General features: G+C 40.9%; 1 long non-coding RNA gene across 1 annotated transcript; it reads right to left on the reverse strand.

Annotated features, from left to right (window-relative positions):
* Positions 1-517: 517 nt before the first annotated feature.
* Positions 518-18,623, reverse strand: LOC128313148 (uncharacterized). The gene is made up of 3 exons (XR_008293405.1): positions 18,275-18,623; positions 8,653-8,695; positions 518-654 (listed from the first exon to the last, which is right to left on the reverse strand). It is a non-coding gene; the product is annotated as an uncharacterized LOC128313148 (long non-coding RNA).
* Between the last annotated feature and the right edge of the window lie 21 nt (positions 18,624-18,644).

The raw sequence follows: 18,644 nt of genomic DNA on the forward strand, positions 1-18,644 counted from the left end.
TGTTCTGGATCTGCAGAGTCTTAACGTGCTGGGGGCTTTGGAGGTGCTCAGTGTTTGTTAAATTAATGAATGGGGGAAATGGTATATTTGAAAATTGTGTTGAGATCACCTCCGGAATTTCACAAAAATTTATATTCCGAAGAGGTGACCTAAAATCGGCCTTAATAAAATTAGTTCAGGGAGACAGTTGAACTGAGACCACTCAGTACTGCAGTCTTTCCTGGTAGTTTGACGTTGCCCTGTTGTGAGGAGCTCCTGTCTTCTCCAGCCTCTCATCAGGTTGGGTCTTATCATTGGACCTTGAACTTAGTCTGCATAAAATCAATAGAATCCCAGACAGTTACCTTTTGTGACAGCATAGACCAAAAAATTGCTGATCTTACAATAATAAGACCTTAACACTGTCGATTATTATTTTCAAGAATGTCAAAGCAGGGGTTTAAGTGTCAAAGTTCCACTAATGACACACATCTCTTAGTAAATGTTGAATTGATCATTGGTGTCTTACTCTCCATATTTCCATCCAGACTTTGACGTCATTGCCTTCTAAGGGTTTTAGCATTACTTTCATCAAAACTTCTTAGGCAGAGAGGCTGTTTGAAGTTGATTACTTTCGTCAAGTTCTCTATCCCATTACTGCGTCCTCTCCCCACCCTGAGAAAGAAGGAAAGAAAAATTATTTGTTGGAATTTGAGAATTTCCTCAAACACATTGACCATTGAGGCATGACTGACTTTCACGCTTTTTCCTAGCAGTGGATTGAATAATTGCTTTTGTTTTGAAACTGGTATTTATCAAAATGTAGAATGTGGAATCCCTTTGATCTGGAGAAGGTAGAATATGAACTTACGATTTGGAGTTTCAAATAGAAAAGGTCAGTAGCACATCAGTGCTGTTAACTAAAATTTTTTTTCTTTAACATTTATTCATTTTTTGAAAGAGCAAGAGTAGGGGAGGGGCAGAGAAAGAGGGAGACACAGAATCCGAGGCAAGCTGGAGGCCCTGAACTGACAGCACAGAGCCCAGTGCGGGGCTCGAACTCAAAAACCGCGAGATCGTGACCTGAGTTGAAGCCGGATGCTTAACCGACTGAGCCACCCAGGCGCCCCGTAACTGAATTTTTTAAAAGTGGAAATAAATGTTCATCAGTAGGGATTTATATAAATATGTTTTGATATACGATAACATTCATTAAAATGATGGCTAAGGCTTAAAGCCAAGACAAGAATGTAACAGTTTAAGGCAGTTTAGGGACATCAAGTACCTTAATCAAACGTGTGTGTGTCTATGAATGTGTTAATAATGCATCCAGTCATGTGAAGGGATATTTACGTTACGTAAATAGTGGCAAGGAAGATTCTCAGAGATTTTATAGTATTTAACTCAGATTTTTCGTTGAGCATCAGTTTTATAGTAAAATACTGTTATTTTACAGCAGCAGAGTAAGCTATGTAAAATATAATTTTAAAAATTTCTAAGAACATATCTCTTACGGTAAACTCGTATCATCATGTGGCATGTAAGGCCAAAATTAAAGAATAGAACCCTGGAAATCAGTTGTAAAAAGAAAAAAACAGATACATACAGTGAGCGTAACTGTATTTGTAATTAGTATATTTGAAGCTTAGGCATAAATCCATGTGGCTTAGAAGATTCTAGTGTAACTCCAACAGTGGAGATTTGTACATCCCCTACTTCTTGTCAGACATCCCTGCTGGGTGAATGGAATCCCACAGTACTGGCTTGCTCTGATCAGGGTGGTAGCTGGCTCTTTCCAGACACCATGAAACAAGAGAACCTTGAGCTGTGGGAGAAAAGGGATGATGAAAAACTTGTTTACAGAGTAACTGGGCAAATCTTGAAGATGGAGAACGAAAGTACATCTGTTTTGAGGTAAAATTTAACAAAGATTTCCTAAGGAAAAGATGTGCATAGGGGAACATCTAGCATGATGGAAGCAAGCTGTGTGAGGTTTGAATATCATTTCTACTTAGTCACTTTACTGATATTTAATGCTTATTTGGTTAAAGGGCTTTGCTCAGCAATGGAGATTTTATATATATATATATATATATATATATATATATATATATATATATATATTATATATATATATATATATTTTATATATATATATATATATACACACACACACACACACACACATACATATACATATATACACATATACATATATACATATATATACACACATATGTACATATACATACATATATATATACATATATGTACACATATATGTATATATAATGTATATAATGTGAAAGGTTTCCAAGTTGATTTCTTGGACCACACCCTCACATGCTATGTGAAGTCCATGCTACCTCAAATTGCATTAGATATGAGAAATCCTAGGCCTTGCATGTTTTGTTTTGTTTAATGGATACCAGGATAGCCTGTCATTTCAAGGTAATTTGTAGTTTAATGGGTTAAACCAAAGTTTGGCAAGGTATTGAAAGCTTTATTGGAACATAGCAATGCCCATTTATATATCATCTGTGACTGTTTTCTCATTGCAGTGACACTTTAGTAGTTGTGACAAACACTGGCCCACAAAACCTAAAATACTGAACTTCCTGGCCCTATACAGAAAATGCCTGTTAATCCCTGTGTTAAACCAAAGACATTTGTCTCCCATAACTGGAAAGACTACAAGTAGGACAGAACTTAAACCTGGTTCAGTCAGGATTTCAGAATGGTTTCCTTTTGATTCTTGTATCTGCCCTTCTGGTTGATCTTGTTCTTTTGGGTTGGTCCAAAGATGCTGGTAGCAGTGGGGACTACCTGTTTCTTCACAGTCAGTGAAAGAGAATTTCCTTTGTAATACTGGGTAGTTCACTACTCTCTCCCAGCGTGCCTGGCTCCTCTGACCTTGACTCCCATCTACGTAAAGATTAAACCTCTAGCTGTGTATTCAGTTCCATTGGCTTTTGTAGGCCATTCGGTTTCAACTCCCACTTGACACCATGGGCCCACACTCATGGCCTCTGGAGGATTTTCCTATCTTAGATTTGAACTTGGCTACATATGAATACTTTGAGGGCTTGTTGTAAAGAGTTGGCTCCTTCCTTCCTTCCTTCCTTCCTTCCTTCCTTCCTTCCTTCCTTCCTTCCTTCCTTCCTTCCTTCCTTCCTTTTTCTTTCCTGTTCTGTTTTCTTTTCTTTCCCTTCCCTTCCCTTCCCTTCCCTTCCCTTCCCTTCCCTTCCCTTCCCTTCCCTTCCCTTCCCTCCCCTCCCCTCCCCTCCCCTCCCCTCCCCTCCCCTCCCCTCCCCTCCCCTCCCCTCCCCTCCCCTCCCCTCCCCTTCCCACAAAAAGGAGACCCAAAGTCAAATTCAGTAAGCAGCTGAATGATAACACATCGATTCACAAACTTGTAGATTCTCTTATGGTACAGAGCATCAAAGGGAAGGACTAGAATCCTGAAAAATTGAGGAAGAAATATATGGGTAGATTCAAAAAAAAAAAAAAACGGAGGCCTTTGATCTCTAAACTTAGGTGAGCCTCCTTTGCCATTAGAAGGAAGCCTTTTTCTCTCTTCTGATGTAGTTTTTTCTTGCCTGAAGAACCTGTTATGATTTCCCCCAAGATGGGTTCCTTGCAGGAAACTAGATCCTTAAGACTTTTCTCTACTGCCTCTCATTTTTCTAGACCTGTTAATCATAACTAAATCCTTGCAGGGAAGGGGAAAGTAGTGGGAGTGGAGGGAGCCATCAGGTATAAAGTATAACCATGAGGAGACACTATACCTTGCCAGAATATTTTTATACAATTTGTATCAATAGAAACCTAAGAAATCTATATGGTTGTGGGTCTTAAGGGTATGGAATCAGGTGGAAGTAATATAATATTGGAGTAGGGTGGATTTGTTGATATGAGTGCACTGAACATCAATTTCAGACTGAGCATCTGTGAATGCCTTCAGTTCAGTAAAATGACTAAAACCTGAAACTAAAGTTATCCTATATACACTAAAGTCAAAATGCTAGAACTTTATAAGTATGTTGTAAAATATTTTCTCAACCTTGACACAACTGACATTTTGGACTGGATAGCTCTTTGGTGTTGGGGGCTGTCCTGTGCATTGTAGCATCTCTGCAGCAGCATCTCTGGCCTCTACCCACTAGATGCCAGTTGCACCCCCCCCCCCAACAGCTGTAACAATAGGAAATAGGACACTGCCAAATGCCCCAGGGTGGGGGACAAAATTGTCCCCAGCTAAGAACTGCTGTAGAAGGTATACAAAGACATGGGAATGTCAGACTGCTGAAGTGAATTTGTCATGCAAGACCCGCTCAACGTAACCCTCTGTGTGCCCTGGGAGGGTTTAAAGAACACTGCCTTTGCCAAAGATTTAAGAAGTTCATTGGTGAGGGGAGCATTGGCAGTCTTGGTGAGTGAGTCCATTCCCATTTCCAGAGCATCTTAAAGAACAGGCCAGGTTCCCTTGAGGAAAGCATCTGATATACTGCCAAAAGTATATACCATAAATTGTTCTAGACTTTCTCAAAGTGACTTGCAGCCATATTTATGGAAGTTTTGCATTAGATAAGTGGAAATAAGTAGAATACGGAGGGATTACTGGACGGTAGACATGACATTAATTCCTGGAACCTCAAATGCATTGTGCCCACTAGTTAGTAGTTGGGGCTTATAAACTAAAAATAATAACCTAACTTTTGCTCAGGTCCATATGTAGTGGAACCCATTGTATGGTTATTTCCCAAGTCCCAGAATGCCGAATTGCAATAGAAATACCCAACCACTGGCAGAATTCTCACGTTGGTTCCCTCACCCATGAGACAAAGGCTATTTTGGTAAGAAAGGACAAATAAACACCGTAACTGCCTTGTGTGTACCAAAATAGAAAAACAAAAGAAATGCCATATTATTCAAGGGATTCTAGAGATTAGTGCCACAGCAGTATCTTGAAAGTCATAGATAGGAGTCCTGTTATTCTATCATATCCCTCTAGTTTACTCATTAAAAAAAATTTTTTTTAATGTTTATTTTTGGGAGAGACAGAGACAGTGTGAGTCAGGGAGGGACAGAGAGGGAGACAGAGAATCCAAAGCAGGCTCCAGGCTGTCAGCACAGAGCCTGATGCAAGGCTTGAGCCCACGAACTGTGAGATCATGACCTGAGCTGAAGTCGGATGCTCAACCGACTGAGCCACCCAGGTGCCCCTAATTTACTTATTTGACCTGTGCAAAAAGACAGGTGGATCTTGGGGGAATGACCTGGGATTATTGTAAATTCAATTAGGACTTGACATCACTTGTAGCGTCAGATGAGGTTTTATTGCTGGAGGACGTCAATCATCTGCTGACACCTGATATGCAGCCATTACACCAACATGCTTTCTTTTTCTTTTTTTTCCCTATACCTGTTCCTATACCTGTTTGAATGTTAGTAAACGTTCAAAGAAGTTGAGTTTCATCTGGTAGGGCCATCAATACACTTTTATAGCTCCAGCTCAGGGCTACACCAACTTTCCAGTCTTCATAGTTTAGTTCCAAGGATTGGCCAACTACAATCCATGGGTCAAATCTGGCTGCCACTTGTTTTTTGTAAATAAAACTTTATTGAAACATAGCCATGACGACTCTGTACATATTGTCCACAGTGCTTTCATGCTAAGATGGCAGAGTTGAGTAGTTGTGACAGAGATCTGTGTGGTCTGCAAAGCCTAAAATATTTACTATCTGGTTCTTGACTGAAATAATTTTGTGACCCCTGATATATATCTGATGATGTATGAAGTGTCTGACAGGTAGGGTCACTGCACAGAACTTACAGCATACATATTTAGGATTTGGGAACAAAATTAAGCCATTCTCTGCTGATAGCATTAATCCTGAGAAAGCAACTTCTGGGTTTTTCAATCCCTAATTGAAACTATCTGGCCATAAGCCAGAAAATTACCATGTGATGAAGTCATAAATTTGAATATACCAGCAGCTATACTGGTGCTGATGTTGAAGTGATCCATATGAGGTTGGGTCTAAACAGAAGTCACAAGTAAGCTGCATGAACGAGTGACTCAGATTTCCATAGCTCCAATTCTTGCTACTGTGAGTCCCATCTTTCAACCCATGCCTGTGGCTTCATGAGGAGGTGTCTGTGATCAGCTGAATGAGAAGGGAAAATTTTGTTGCTGTTCTCCAAAGAGAACTACCCAGGCCCCTGCTAGGAATTTGATTACACAAGACCACTTCCATCATGGAAGGGACAGCATTTTGTTTTCACTGGAGAAAAGTTGCTTTTAGATATGGAACTGCCTTTCCCAGTCCAGTGCTTCTGCCAGAAACACCATCTGTGGACCTCACAAAATGCTTTATTCTCTTTCATGATATTCCATCCACCATTGCTTGTGACCAGGCAAAGAATTTTACAAAAAGAAAAAAGAATTGTAGCAAAATTAATGTTCACAGGATTCACTGATCTTACACGATGTTCCCCATTAACAATTCTGCTTCAGAAGCTGGATGAGCTGGGCTTCTCAGAATTCCTAAACTCTGATTTCTCCTCCCACATTTGTGTAAAGTCTAATTCCTATTTTTTTAAATGTTTATTTCTTTTTGAGACAGAGAGAGAGGGAGACACAGAATCCGAAGCAGGCTCCAGGCTTGAGCTGTCAGCACAGAGCCCGATGTGGGGCTTGAACTTACGAAATGCGAGATCATGACCTGAGCTGAAGTCAGACGCTTAACTGACTGAGCCACCCAAGTGCCCCAAATCTAATTCCTTTTTTAAAATACACTTATCTCTAAAATCATAATGACACAACTTTTCTGATTGAACCCTGGCTGATATTGAACCCTGCAGTGTAAGTGCCTGACATTAGCCTATTGATTCCTGAGGCATCTGCTTAAAAATTTTGAGGCATCCGCTTACTCATTTTGGATAAACATATTGCCAGCTATATGGCAGTTTCTAGCAAAACAACCAGATAAGGAACTAGGCCACCCACATTCATGAACTTCCCTTTCAGAAACCCTGGGTGACCCTGTCTCTACTCTCCCATCCTCTAATCACACTTGTATGTTTCAAATAATTAAGTGAACACTTGTGAAACCCCAGACACCCCACCCTTACACCCAATTAAGCGCAGAGCCCCAGGTCTCAGCTTGCTCTTTCTCTCTGATCTCGCTGTGTGGTCCTTTGGCAAACCAGGTACCCTCCAGGACATGGGAGTTATAAATCTTACTCCTGGTTTTTTGCTGAAGTGTGTCCTGTGATCATAATAACCAATAAGGGCTGGTCCAGCCACAACACTGGCCCCAGTTGGGGAAATGTCTGTGGGGCTCTATACAAGTAATACAGAGTCTGGGCCAGTACTTCAGGCATCCATAACCAAGACCATTACCATCAGTAGGCTCTAACAGACACACCAAACCATTTCTGCTGCTCCTTTTCAGTTACTACCCACCCGCCTCAAGTGCCCTTCCCTAACTTCTATTACTATTGACTACTTTTCCTTTTGTTTATCTTTACATAAATGGGATTGCGTTGTATATATTCTTTTGTGCCCCGCTTGTTTTGCTCAACATCGTGTTTGTGAGCTTGAACCACGTTGCTGTTTATAAGCAATTGTTTACGTGATTACTGTAGAGCAGAGGTAGGCAAACTACATCCTAGGGGCCAAGTCTTGCGTATATTTTGGGATGTGTGTGTAGTGTGTTTATTTTTCTGCTTGCTGGAAGTGGAATTGCATGTCATGGGTGATGCATATATTTAATTCTAGCAGACACTGCCTAACATTTTCCAAGTCACTGAACTGACGTACACTCTCACATGCAAAGTGATAGAGTTATGGTTGCTCCCTATCCTTGTCAACACTTAGTAGTTTGCGTTTGGATTTGTATTCTCCTCCCTTTTTTATCTGGCCATCTTTAAGCAAACACCACGCTGTCTCAGATACTGTAGCTGTATAATATTATTTAATATCTGATAAAGGCTTCCATTTTGTTGTCTTAACATTATCTTAACTATTTTTAGCCCTTTGCTTCTTTACAAAATTTTTATAATTACTGCATCAATTTCCAGGAAAAAAAGTATTTCTTTTTTTTTGATGTTTTTTAAATTTTTTTTTTAATTTTTGAGACAGAGAGAGACAGAGCATGAGCAGGGGAAGGGCAGAGAGAGAGGGAGACACAGAATCTGAAGCAGGCTCCAGGCTCTGAGCTGTCAGCACAGAGCCCGACGCGGGGCTCAAACTCACAGACAGTGAGATCATGACCTGAGCTGAAGTCAGACGCTTAACCGACTGAGCCACCCAGGCACCCCAGTATTTCTTTTTTTGAGAGAGATAAAATGCAAGTGGAAGAGAGGGGCAGAGGAAGAGAGAAAGAGAATCTAATCAGGCTCCATGCTCAGTGCAGAACTTGACATGGGGCTCAATTCTACAACACTGGGATCATGACCTGAACAAAACTCAAAAGTTGGATGCTCAATTGACTGAGACCCCCACGTACCCCATAAAGCCAGCATTTCTATTGGGTTTGCACTGATATTGTAGATCACTATACTAGTTTAGCATATTTTAAATTATGGAATTTTCTATCCATAAATAGCACTACTCGTTTTTAAGCATTTCTTTTGTATATGCAGAAAAACAAAGTGGTTCCTCACCTGATAACACATGCATCAGTAGACTCCAAAAGGATTAAAAGCCCTAAATATAAAGGATAAATTATAAAGTTAATTTTGAAAATTTGAAACTTGGGAGTTTCAAAAGCCCAGAAATTAAGACAAAGTTTGTTAAATTGATTTCTTCATCATCAAGGTTGTTTATCCAATGTAGGACGCGATAAATGAATTTTAAAAATCCATTTAGGGTGCCAAGACAACTCAATGGCAAAAGAACAGTCTCTTCAACAAATGGCGCTGAGACAATGGATATATACACGCAGATGAAGTTGCACCCCGTACCACACACAATTTTCAAAAACCAACTCAAAATGGATCAAGGACCTAAATGTAAGAACCAAACATTATAAAACTTTTAGCATTAGTCAGTGGTTTCTTGATATGACATGGAGGCACAAGGAACAACAATAAAAGATAGATTTGTAGGACATCATCAAAATTAGAAACTTTTGTGTCTCAAAAAATACCACCAGGAAAGTGAAAAGACATCCACAGAATGGGAGAAAAAAATATTTGTTTTCATATCATATATGAAGTTGTATCTCTTATAATGAAGTTATAACTAGAATGAATATATAAAGATCATTTACAATTTGGTAATAAAAGACAAATAGCCCACATCATCAATAAAAAGACAGATGGCCCAATTAAACCATGTGCCAAAGCATTTGGTAATAGACATTCTTCCAAAGAAGATACACAAATGGCCGGTGAGCTCATGAAAAGATGGTCAACATTAGGAAAATGTAAATCAAAACCATAATGAGATAGCACTCCACATTCACCAGATTGGCTATATACAAAACAAAACAAAACTTGATAATAAAATGATTGGAAGTGGAGAAATTGAAACTGCCATATGCTGTGAGTAGAGATGTTTTGGAATGTGCAAAGGCTTTGGAAAATCAGTCCAGCACTTTCTCAAAAGGTTAAATTAGCAGGGCGCCTGGGTGGCTTCATTGGTTGAGCATCCAACTCTTGATTTCAGCTCAGGTAATGATCCCAGGGTGGTTGGATTGAGCCCCACACTGAGCCCTGTTTGGAGCCTCTTGTTGAGCTCTGCACTGGCCATGAAGCCTGGTTAAGATTCTCTCTCTCTCTCTCTCTCTCTCTTCCTCCCTCCCTCTCTTTCTCTCTCCCTCTTTTTCTCTCTTCCTCCCTCTCTCCTTCACACACGCTCTTTCTCTCTCTCTCTTGAAAATAAAAAAGATTAAACTAGCTATTATTTATAAATATAAGTATATGGATATGCTGTGAACCAACAAATGCACTCCTTAGATATGTGTCCTAAATAAATTCTCATACATTTGTATAGGAGTATGGAGACATATCACATCATTATTGCCAATGGAAAACTGGGTATCTTTCATGGAAGAGTAAATAGATAAGATGTTGTGTGTGAATTTTATAAAATAAATTAGATGTATGCTAAAAACATGGACAAATCTTAAAGACATAATACTGAATGAAGAAAGTTAAAAAAATCAATTAAGTTTTATAACACAATACTGACATGTTTTTGGAGTGATGATGGGGTCCAGAGCCAACGACCAAGAAAGAATTCTTGAGATGTCTTTGGTGCAAAAAGATGATTTTACTAAATAAAGGGGACATGATCAGTGGGTAGAAAGAGCTGCACTGGGGTTGTGAGGAGTGACTGATTGTATATCTGGGAGTTGAGGGGGTGGGTAAAGGCAAGGGGAATTTCCCAAAAGGACCTTCATATGCTAAAGAAGACTCACAAGATACTGGAGATCTTGCTATGGTTGAGCCAAAGTTATTTTTCCCTCTAGTAAGGCATTAACATTAAGAAAGATGGGAGTTTCTTGGAGGAATGTTTTACTCTGCCTATCTCAAGTATTTGTCAATGGGCTGCAGGTTATAAACAAATTTAATTTTGTGTACATTTTCTTCTTGCCTTTGTTACCCACATCACTATGGAGGGGAGGGTGACGTTGGGGCTCCAGGAAACTGAGTCTATAGGTTTCTGGAGATTTCCTTTTTTCTTATAAATCATTAAGACAGTTGCAAACTGATGGAGATTCATGCCCTGCATGATTGTGATCTCCATCATTTAACCATTTGTTTTTCCCTTTCCTTTGTTCTTGGGCAGCTAGGGGTACCTGAGAAATGTCACACATATCCCACCTCGGGAGAGAGAGGAGAGTTGCATGGTGTTAGCTTTACCCTCAGCTTGCCTTTGGCTCCCTCATCAATACTACTTACATAAATTAAAAGTATGTTCACACAAAAACACACCACACATATTCTGCATAAGAAGACACACAAAAAGAAATACAGCTGACCCTTGAACAACACAGGGGTTAGGGACACTAACCCACCCAGTAAAAAATCTGTGTATAACTTTTGACTCCCCCCAAACTTAATAGCCTACTATTGACCAAAGCATTACCAATAAACAATTAATATCTGTTATAGACTCTGGGTCTAAAGTTCTCTCTCGTCTAGCAAGAGAGAAGGATGCAGGATAAAAAGTGAGAGATGGTTAATGTCCAGGAAAAGACAAGAGCCCCGAATAAGTGTCCTTGCCCCATATTTATTAAGATCAAAAGCCTTACAAACACGATGGGTGCGCACAAAGAGATATTGAATCGGTGAACATTAGCTCATGGGCATGAGGGGAAAAGGGGGTTTTGAAGATACACAGTGTTTGGGGCTTGGGTCAATATAAAACAAAATCCTGGTGCTGGGAAGATGGGCAGATGGTTGTTAACGGCAGACAGGAGGTGCTGTATATGTTTATCTTAGCTAGCCTAGGGGATAAGACAGATAGGGGAAATAACCTCAAGGTTAACAAGACACCTTTTCTTTTGTTAATCATCTCCGCTCTGGGCAACTTCACCCGCAGCACAGTGGTCTATAACTCAATTTACCTGTTTACCTAATTTGTTCCTTCCCTCCTGCGAAAGCAGCTTTATGCTATAACACTAAATTGGGGGACCTTTTTCGCCCTGAATGCCTAATCTTGCTTACCTCATATAACTTTGTATTGGGGGCCTTTGCACCCCTCTCTATTCTGGGGTGCCTTTGCATCTCCCTATTCCTGGTGCCTTTGCACCTCCCTATTCTGGGTTGCTAATCTTGTTTACCCAAACTCGGGTGTGAGCATCCTATCACTTTGTAATTCTTTATGCCTTGTTAACCCATTGGTGTAAGCCCAGGGGATTCCTAAGCTTATTCCCCACAAATATGTTGTTACATGTATTTTGAATGTTGCACTGTATGTTCAAGTAAGCTAGAGAAAAAAATGTTATTAAGAAAATCATAAGAGAAGCGTTCCTGGGTGGCTCAGTCTTTAAGTGTCTGACTCTTGGTTTTGGCTCAGATCATGATCTCGTGATTTCGTGAATTCGAACCCCAAGTCAGGCTCTGTCCTGGAAGCGCGGAGCCTGCTTGGGATTTTCTGTCCCCCTTTATCTCTCCCTCTCCCCTCTCCTGCTGTCTCTGTCTCATTAAAAATAAACTTTAAAAAATTTTTTTAAAGAAAATCATAAGAGAAAATACATTTATAGTACTGTACTGTATTTATTGAAAAAGAATCCACATATAAGTCTACCTGCACAGTTCAAACCTGTGTTGTTCGAATCAACTGTACTTCAGATGAAATAATATCCTATGGGTCAGAGGAGCAAATGAAAGTGTTCAATGGGGAAAAGAAAGGAATAAATACAAAATTATTTTATCACATGTGTCCAGGATTTCAATTTAATTTTACTGAAAAAAGGTTCTGCAATTTGCTTTAAAATACCCCCGCAAAAATCTTTTTACAAAGTGTGAATAGGCTAAAAGGAAAAAGAGTTCTTTTCAACGTACAAATGAAAGAAAAATAGATAAGAAATGTAAAGATTGAAAAAGAAGAAACAAAATTGTCATTATTTACCAATGGCGTGTTTATGTATTTAGGAAATCTAAAATAATTTACAACAAAGTTATTGGAATTGACAAGTAAATTTGACCAGTTTGCTAGATACAAGGCCCGGTACAATTTGATGAAAGGGGTGGTATTTAGCATTCTCTTCTGTTTCCTGTTCTCAAAAAATTTCAACATTTTATCACTAAGTATTATGTGTAGTTGTTGTATACGTTTATTTTAGGTATCTTTCCACATTAAAAAAAATTCAAGTTAGTTGACATATAGTGTAATATTGGTTTCAGGAGTAGAAACTGATTTTAGTTTTAAGCTGGAGTTTTCTAGGAGTTTATAACCATTTCACATGTATTTTCAAATTTATCATTGTAATGTTCTGCACGATGTTTTCTTAATATCTTTATTGATGTTTCCATTTTTATCACTGAAATTGGTAGTATGTCATTTCTGTCTCTTTTTTTTTCTTAGCCACTCTTACTGGACGTTGTCAATTTTATTGGTTTATTCATTGAATTGTCTTTTGGCCCTTCACAAAAACTTCAGTCTATTTTGTTTTCTATTTCATGAATTTCTTATTTTCATCATTTCCTTCCATCTACTTACTATAGTTTTTGTTTTCTGTTTATTAAATTCCTGAGATGGATGTTTCCATTTTAATTTTCAGCTTCTCTTCTGTTTTAGTAAATGCTCTCCAGACTCTACATTCTTCCTAAATATGTGTTAAAACTTCTCAGTCTAATTGTGAATGTTTTTCTCCCTATAATTCTGTCAGTTTTGCTTTTTAAAGTTTGCTTTTGATCATGCAAAGCTGTTATTCTTGATAATTTGAAACTTATGAAGTGTTTCTTTCCATGCCTCATAATGGTTTTATCTCCAAGGGCTATTTTGCCCACTATTAATATATTTTAGTATTACAGAAATAATTTGAAGCCTAGGATGATGCTCTCTTTCTCTAGAAAAGATTTTCATTTGTTTTTGCTAGGTGGTTGAAGACAGTAACAAACGTTTCACTCTAATCCAATTTCAATTAGTGAGGTGATTTGGAGTTTGTCTTCGGTCTCTACCAAAGACAATCCATTTCCCTCTTATTTTTACTCCTACAGGGCAGCTTTTTGGGATTCTTCACTGCCCTACCCCGACCTCCTTCCGAGCGCCTTGAACGCGACTAAAGTGCTGATCAGCTTGCAACAACAGAATCTGTAGGAGCCACCGTGGAAGACCCTTGCAGTCTAAAATGACACAATTCCGCCAAGATTCACTCTGGCATTAAAGGAGTTAATACCCAGCCGCTCAGGGAACCCGGAAGTATTTCCGCTTCAGGAGGCGGAGCTGAGGGCATCGTTTATCTCGGGCATTCTGGGAGATGTAGTCTGGGCTACATGTAGCCTGGAGCACTTCCGCTTCTGGAAGGCCTGGCGAGGGAATTCTGGGAAGTGGTCCATGAGCTCCCTCTAGTCGGAAAGAGCCGGTTTCGCGGTAGGAGGGCGAGGTTGGTGCGCGCCTTCCTGTCCAGTAGAGGAGTCTTCCCTCCCAGGGAGCTCTCCGAGCCCGGAGCTGCCCGAGGCAGCGGAGGGTGGAGTTGGAAGAGGTCTGCGTTCCCCTCTGCCAAGCCTCCCGTCTGCAGCGCCTCTGGCTTCCCTGGGTCGGGGCGGCCCAGGTCTCCGTGTCGCCTGGTCTGCGGGTCTTCCGGCGCTCCAGCCGGCTTTCCTCACCTACCAGTCAGCGCTGCCACTTCCTAGCAGAACAACGCTATGCGAGTTACCTAATCTCTCTTGGTCTCATTATGCTCATCTCTCAAGTAGTGTCATTGGTATAGTGGTCCCTCATCATTTTTATACGAATTAATTTATGAAATGACCTCAACAGCCTTATGAGCCAGGTAATGCTATTCGCCTTTTATTTATTTTTTCAGCAGAGGTAGCTGGAAATACAACCTCCTACTAACACAAAGTTCTCGCTACATAATGTAGAAAAGTAAGGTTATTACTGAATACTCATATTCGGAGTACCGTATTGTAGGTAATTTGCGGGAAGAGATTACAAGTAAAGAAGCTTCGCCCTGTTTATACAGGCAAGCAGTTACAAGCTTTTTATACTGTTTAATGTTTAACTACTAGGTACACGTATTCTCAGGATTAACGATATCTTGTCTTCCTATAAGAGGGCTTGATTACACCGTTTGCTGCAAATTCGTTGATAAATTTATGCTAATTTTTCCTGGGAATTTTCTTAGTTAATTGACCTTATCCGAGGGAATAACGAAATGTATCTTATCTCCCTTGCTAGCAGAGAAAGAAACCTTGGTTAAACTCCCACAGTGATAGGGACACTAGATTATTTGCCCGGACATTTACATTTAAAAGGGACAAAGCCCAGACCTTTGAAAAACACTTCTGGAAACTTGGTAAGAAGTTACTTAGCCTCTAACAAGATTTACATATGTATTTAAAGGTCAGAAAAAAGATCCAAAAAGCACTGGGTTTCCTATGGAAATGCTCTAAGAAAAAGGGCAGAGAAAATGCATCTTTTGGACAAGGAAAATTATTTTTTTTTCTTTTTCGTTTACTCTTTGTGAGTTTACACTGTTTGCCCAAAACTTAACGCTTTAAGAGGCAGAACTGCCATTCGAGCCCAAGGTGTTACAGCCTCAAGTCTGTGTTTTTAATCTCAATGCTGTACATTAAAACAAACAAACATAGGAAATAGTTCTTTTTAAAAATGTATTTTAGGGGCGCCTGGGTGGCGCAGTCGGTCAAGCGTCCGACTTCAGCCAGGTCACGATCTCGCAGTCCGTGAGTTCGAGCCCCGCGTCGGGCTCTGGGCTGATGGCTCAGAGCCTGGAGCCTGTTTCCGATTCTGTGTCTCCCTCTCTCTCTGCCCCTCCCCCGTTCATGCTTTGTCTCTCTCTGTCCCAAAAATAAATAAACGTTAAAAATGTATTTTATTTTATTTATTTATTTTTTTATTTACTTTAGAGAAAGAACAAGCCAGGGAGAGGGGCAGAGGGAGAGAGAGAATCTTAAGTAGGCCCCATTATCAGCGTGGAGCTCAATGTGGGTCTTGATCCCATGACCCTGCGATCATGCCCTGGGCTGAAATAAAGAGTTTGGGGTGCCTGGGTGGCTCAGTTGGCTAAGTGTCTGACTCTTGATTTAGACTTAGGTCATGATCTTACAATTCTTGAGTTTGAGCCCCCCAAACTTGAGCTGAGTTCTTGAGTTGAGCCCCCCACTACTACTGCAGAGCCTGCTTGGGATTCTCTCTCTCTCTCTCTCTCTCTCTCTCTCTCTCTTTCTCAAAAAAAAAAAAAAAAAAAGAGTTGGATGCCCAACTGAGCCACTCAGGCGCCCTGCTCTTAATTTTAATGATCTTAAAGCAAAGTTGTTAAACCACTCATCCCTTATTCATGTTTCCCGTCACCTGAGGATAATATTTGCTTTTTATAGGGTGGTTATGAGTCAGGTAGAGTTTCCAGTGCCCTTCAGTGTAGTTACTAATTTGTTTATCATATCAGTCATAGTATTATTTCCATTTTGCAAGTGAATAAAAATGGAACAGAGTTCACAGAATAAGTGGAAGAACTGAATTTTAACCCAGGCATCTTGATTCCAAATCTGTAGTCTGTGTTATTACACATGGCTTTTATTCATGTATGAGACAAAACCCACAAGAAGTCTTACAGGAACAGGGAAGATTTAAGCTGTAGATGAACACTAAACCCTGGAAGGGAATAGAGCAGTGGGGTGTGATGTAATGAACAGTAGATACAAAGAGGCTTTTTGTAGGAGTGCAAGTTATTCACCATGGCCGGACATGAGTGGAAGATGGGTTTGAAGAGGAAAACGACATAGAAGATTCCTGTTTGTGTGACTTGCCTTGAGGGCACTGGATAGAAATGCAGGTGAAGATAACTGAATTTCCATGTTATGTTCTATCTCTTTGGCATCAGGGAGGCCAAAAAAATTGATTGAAATTAAGTATCCGTTCGTGTTGATTATACGAGATGTGGCTAAGGAGTGGTTAGCACTCAGGCTCTGGGTGTCAAATGCCAAATTTTGAAACCTGGCCCTGGCACTTACTAATTTAGTAACGTGGACAAAGTACTTACCCTTCCTCTGCCTCTGCCTCCTAAACTGTAAAATGGAGGAAATTATAGTATTTACCCCAAAAAGACAGTTGTGAATGGAGAATCCCAGAGTCTCAAGTGTTTGGAATAGTCCCTAGCATGCACAAAGTACTTCACAAGAAACAGTGGTGTATAACAGAAGGAATGGCCCCACAGAAACTCTGGGCTATGTGCTTATATCAATTTTTTCTTTTGGAGGGTCCTTGGATCTCAACATTTGAGTGACGGGCCTGGATTACATGCTAATTAGCTACACATGTCCTTTCCCAGTATGTATTCAAAATGCTTGCAGGGGAAGGAAACCGCAACATTATTTCTATTCGTATTTCTAGAGATCTAAGCTAAATAAGGACAACAGGCTGCTTTCTGCACAAGTGCAACAAACTTAACTCTTCCTCTGCTGGGATGTTGTAACGCAAACCTACTGCTAGGTGGATGGAATGGGGTGGTCCCTGGGCGGTCCTTGGTTGGGGGTCTCTGTCAGGACATCTAAGGTCCATCCTCCTGTTGCTCATGCCTATTTTCCTGCCTAACATGTTCAGTAAATAAGAAATGCAAACATATATTGTAGTGGATATGTGGATATTTTTAGGTATTCCTCTCTGCTCTCCACCCTCATTTCTTTGAAACATCTGTTCTATCATAGATATCAGCAAACAAGAGTTTTACAGTGACTGTTGCATAAAAATCTAATTAATAATGTATTCATCCTCAAATTCGGAAATTTCTCTGAGGAATGTTTACAACAGCCCCCCCCCCCCCCCCCGGTTGGGAAATTGATCATACAAATATGCTGAAGCTTGTCTTTTTGCTCTTGAGTATGTCTGGCTGTCCTCAGTAGCCAAGTTCTTAATTATTTGTGCTATTCACAAAAGTTGAAATCTACAATACGTTTTGCCTTCATTTTTTGTTTTTGGTCTTTCATTCGTTTTTATATCTAAAAAGTGTCTGAAACTGCAAAATAAAGGCTATCGTTTTCTCTCGTCTAGTAGTAGGTACAGTTTCGTTATTAAAGGATCACGTGATCTTCTTACAAACTGTTTTTAAGTCTCTGACTCTTCAACTATTTGCTAATTACGTTTTGTTTGTCAGTGGGAAAAACTCAGTTTCACTGGCGTCACAGAACAGCTTTAGGGCGGCAAAATGGGAAGCCGTAAAGCGGTTTCTGATCTTGGTAGTCCTCGCATTACCAGCTGGGAGATTTGCTGGGAGGGAAGGGAGTGGCCTAAGGCGGGCGGGCAAAGTTCTTCCTCCTCTTTGAGTTTCTGGGAAATGTAGTCCTGAACTCTTTCCGGAAACAAGGGGCCGCTGCGCCGCCTGTTCCCCCCGGGGCTTCCGGGAAGTGTAGTTCTGGGGCGCCGTGTAGGCAGAGGCACTTCCGCCCCGGAAAAGCGAGGCTGCCACCATCTTTTCGGTCGGGAGGTGAGTCAGCCTTGCTCCCCCCCACCCCTCCGAGCCTTTTCGGCCTGAGCGTGGGACTAGTCGCTACCGAGGCGGCCTTTTTAGGATGGAGGAGTCGCGGCCGCCGGCGGAGGCCGAGAGACGGAGGGCAGAAGTTTGGATTCCCTCAGCTCTCCTCCCCCACTTACCGAGCAGCGCTGCTACTTCTATCGGTACAATACCCGGCGAGTTGTTCTCTGCGCTCTACTTTCCTCCTCAGTACGGTAGCGAGCGAGCGAGCGAGCGAGAAACTACTGGGTAGGGTTGTGATTCCAACTGAACGAGACAGTACGTGTCCAGAGCTTAGAACGGCGGGGCACGGGATGACGGGTTGGCTCTCGCTCGTGATAGAGCAATTCGGTCACCAGCGCCCCTTTGCCTGGAAGCCCCAGTGAAGACAGGGAGCTCAGGGCTCTAGGGGCATCGACAGCGTGGCCCTGCTGTCATCGTCCCGGGCACCGAGGTCTTCCCCAGCTCTATCGATCTCTTTTAGGAAGCTCCGAGGCACCCCGCGCTAGC

This window comes from Acinonyx jubatus, chromosome E2, assembly GCF_027475565.1.
Source record: "Acinonyx jubatus isolate Ajub_Pintada_27869175 chromosome E2, VMU_Ajub_asm_v1.0, whole genome shotgun sequence".
NCBI lineage: Eukaryota > Metazoa > Chordata > Mammalia > Carnivora > Felidae > Acinonyx > Acinonyx jubatus.